Source organism: Branchiostoma belcheri, unplaced genomic scaffold (assembly GCF_001625305.1).
Source record: "Branchiostoma belcheri isolate BF01 breed outbred unplaced genomic scaffold, Haploidv18h27 scaffold181, whole genome shotgun sequence".
In the NCBI taxonomy this organism is placed as follows: domain Eukaryota; kingdom Metazoa; phylum Chordata; class Leptocardii; order Amphioxiformes; family Branchiostomatidae; genus Branchiostoma; species Branchiostoma belcheri.
Window position 1 is genome coordinate 1 of NW_017803280.1, and position 4,525 is coordinate 4,525.

The following is a 4,525-nucleotide window of genomic DNA, read 5'->3' on the forward strand; positions in this document are numbered from 1 at the left end:
GTTATAATCAAATAATTCCCCCGTAAACATCACCTTGTATCTTCCATATCTGGACGCTTAAGGGTTCTAAGAAATGTTGCCCCTTTAAATATCCCCTTAAAACTTTCATATCTCAACTGTGATAACCCTCCTTAAATATTGCCTTAACATTTCCATATCTTGACTATGATTGGTTATAAGTAGATATTTCCCCCTTAAATATCGCCTTAAAACTCCGTGTCTAGACTGATAGTTTCCGAGAAGTCCCCCCTTAAATGTCGCCTTAAATCAAAACCTTTTCCCGACTATGATAGGTTCTACCCAGATAATTCCCCCCTTAAATATTGCCTTAAAATTTCCTTCAAACGCTGATAGAGATGCTGTAAGCAGATAATAGCCAACTCCCTTATATGGGCTTCGAACCCCTGTTCCTTGAAACTCTTCTTTTAAAAGTTCTAAACAGATAATGGCCCCAAACATTGCGTTAAAGTCTTGACAATTTCCCCGGTAGAACCTATCATAGTCGGGAAAAGGTTTTAATTTAAGGCGACATTTAAGGGGAGAAATTATCTCGGAAATTATCAGTCTAGACAAAGAGTTAATAATTTTAAGCCGATATTTAAGGGGAAAATATCTACTTAGAAGCTATCATAGTTGAGATATGGAAGTGTTAACTTAAAGGCAATATTTAAGGAGGGTTATCACAGTTGAGATATGAAAGTTTTAAGGCAATATTACGGGGGAAATTGTCAGCTTAGAACCCATCAGAGTCGAGATATGGAAGATACAAGGTTATGTGTACGGGGGAATTATTTGATAATAACTTTTCTTTCTAAGTGTCTCCATAAACTGGAGGTTTAAGACAATACTTGGATGGGAGGGGCAATTTTCTGCTGAGACCTTGCTTATCAGAGAAAGGAGTCTTAAGGTTAAGGCAATATTTGGGGTTGGGGGAGTTTTTTCAATCAGATTAGAACCTTTAAATCAAAGTTTCAAGGAACAGGCCTAAGGAAATATTTGTCATTAATTTTGGGAAGAAAAAGCCGAGAAAGGCCGCATACGAGCGGCAAGCACTGTGCACTTTTACCTTACATACTGAAGTACGAGCCTGCAAGTACGTGTTGCAATTCTAATTAATAACGGTAGGTGGTGCTGTGAGACCGTCGGATTACCGTGTTAAGGCAATGTTTATGGGTATGGGGTTATCTTTACCATCAGCAAGTCTCAGGTGTTTACAGGCAATATTTGGCGGAGGGACATTTATTTTAGAGCTTTTTAAAGAAAAGTATTAAGGATTCAAGACTTTAACGCAATGTTTGGGGCCATTATCTGTTTAGAACTTTTAAAAGAAGAGTTTCAAGGAACAGGGGTTCGAAGCCCATATAAGGGAGTTGGCTATTATCTGCTTACAGCATCTCTATCAGCGTTTGAAGGAAATTTTAAGGCAATATTTAAGGGGGGAATTATCTGGGTAGAACCTATCATAGTCGGGAAAAGGTTTTGATTTAAGGCGACATTTAAGGGGGGACTTCTCGGAAACTATCAGTCTAGACACGGAGTTTTAAGGCGATATTTAAGGGGGAAATATCTACTTATAACCAATCATAGTCAAGATATGGAAATGTTAAGGCAATATTTAAGGAGGGTTATCACAGTTGAGATATGAAAGTTTTAAGGGGATATTTAAAGGGGCAACATTTCTTAGAACCCTTAAGCGTCCAGATATGGAAGATACAAGGTGATGTTTACGGGGGAATTATTTGATTATAACTTTTCTTCCAAGTGTCTCCATAAACTGGAGGTTTAAGACAATACTTGGATGGTAGGGGCAATTTTTTTGCTAAGAACTTATCACGGAAAGGAGTCTTAAGGTTAAGGCAATATTTGGTGGAGTTTTTTAAATCAGATTAGAACCTTTAGATCAAAGTTTCAAGTAACAGGCTTACGGCAATATTTATGATATGTACCTTACATACTAAAGTACGAGCCTGCAAGTACATGGTGCAATTCTAATTAATAACGGTAGGTGGTGCTGTGAGACCGTCGGATTACCGTGTTAAGGCAATGTTTATGGGTATGGGGTTATCTTTACCATCAGCAAGTCTCAGGTGTTTACAGGCAATATTTGGCGAAGGGACATTTATTTTAGAGCTTTTTAAAGAAAAGTATTAAGGATTCAAGACTTTAACGCAATGTTTGGGGCCATTATCTGTTTAGAACTTTTAAAAGAGTTTCAAGGAACAGGGATTCGAAGCCCATATAAGGGAGTTGGCTATTATCTGCTTACAGCATCTCTGTCAGCGTTTGAAGTAAAAGACATTTTAAGACAATATTTAAGGGGGGAATTATCTGGGTAGAACCTATCATAGTCGGGAAAAGGTTTTAATTTAAGGCGACATTTAAGGGGGGACTTCTCGGAAACTATCAGAGTCTAGACACGGAGTGTTAAGGCGATATTTAAGGGGGAAATATCTACTTATAACCAATCATAGTCAAGATATGGAAGTGTTAAGGCAATAGTTAAGGAGGGTTATCACAGTTGAGATATGAAAGTTTTAAGGGGATATTTAAGGGGGCAACATTTCTTAGAACCCTTAAGAGTCCAGATATGGAAGATACAAGGTGATGTTTATGGGGGAATTATTTGATTATAACTTTTCCTCCAAGTGTCTCCATAAACTGGAGGTTTAAGGCAATACTTGGATGGTAGGGGCAATTTTTTTGCTAAGAACTTATCAGGGAAAGGAGTCTTAAGGTTAAGGCAATATTCAGTGATGTGGGAGTTTATTTTAGATTAAAACATTTAAATCAAAGTTTCAAGGAACAGGCCTAAGGAAATATTTGCCGTTAATTTTGGGAAGAAAAAGCCGAGAAAGGCCACATACGAGTGGCAAGCACTGTGCACTTCTACCTTACATACTGAAGTACGAGCCTGGAAGTACGTGTTGCAATTCTGATTAATAACGGTAGGTGGCGCTGTGAGACCGTCGGATTACCGTGTTACGGCAATGTTTATGGTAATAAGAGGTTATCTGTACCATGTGTTTACATGCAATATTTGGTGGCGGAGGGACACTTGTTTGCTTAGATGGGAGGGGCACGTTTTTGCTAAGAACTTATCAGGGAAAGGAGTCTTAAGGTTATGGCAATATTTGGGGTGGGGAAGTTCTTTTTTATGTTTTAAGATACAGGCTTAAGGCAATATTTGGGGTGGGGAAGTTTTTTTAAGTTTTAAGATACAGGCTTTTAAAAAGGCAATGTTTGGTTGACATTTATTAATGATAAAGGACTCTAAAAGGAGCAGGTGCTTTAAGGCAAGATTTGGGAGAATTTTTTTTAAATCAGCTTTGAACCTTTTATCAAAGTTTCAAGAAACAGGTTTAAGACAATATCTGGTTGGAATTTTCTACTTAAGACTTTCAAGAAGCAGAAGTATAATTTTAAGACAAATTGGTTGGGGGAATTTTTTCAGCTTAGAACCTTTAAGCAAAGTTTCAAGAAACCGGTTTAAGGCAAATTTGGTAGGGAGGTGCAACTTTCTGGTTAGAACTTGTGTATCAAATTAAGTTTTAAGGCAATATTTGGGGTCAGGGGGAATTTTTAAAATCAGTTTAGAACCTTTTAATCCAAGTTTCAAGAAAGTTTGATGCCAACTTTCCTCCTATGCTATCTAATGGAATTGTCCTTTTTTGGCCCTGCCTATATCTAAATCTAACTAATCAATGAATGACACAGACACACAGGCCAAGGGGTTCAGGTTCGAACCCTGACCTTGATGACTGCTGATGACCTCCGCCCTCCATCAAGCCACCTTGTAGTCGGAGACACCTGTCCTGGGACCACCTGTTTCACCTGTCCTGGGACCACCTGTCTTGCTGCCACAGTCTTCGGTTTTACTTACCATGTTGCACAAGGTAACTGGACATGGTACAAAAACATAAATCACTGCTACTACAAACACTATACTGATCTAGACTGGCCTCCCCTGTACTTAAGGGCAACTAATGAGACACGAAGACGATTTGATCTACATTAAAATAGTACGAGAATAAATTGCGAGAAAACATTGCGCTTGACTACCCTTTACAAGGGATGTAAAAATTGTCATAAAGTCAAAGTATTAAAATCCTCAGTGATCCTTACCATGAAAAGGCATTTTTAAGCATATCAAGAAATACAAAGTACCATGTCCAGCCCTGTGCTCAATACCCATACCAACCATTCCTGATACTTGCATCACTGTCCTGGTAGCTGGTAGCTAGTAAGGGGGTGGGGGTAAGGAAATAGAATATATGGAAAACCTGAAGTGTCCTGAACCCACAGACTGCACAAATTACTTACAGTTTATCTTAACTAAGTTTTCACAAGATTGTTGCTTCAAAAGCTGAAAAACAAAACAATCAGGCATTTTGGATTATAAATTCTAGAGGTTGATGGCTTGAATCCAAAGAAGCTGCATACAGTGCCCTACATCAGAATGGTAAGGAAAGCATTTTGGATTCTTTTCTAACTACAGGTTGATGGTTTGAATCCACAGAATCTGCAC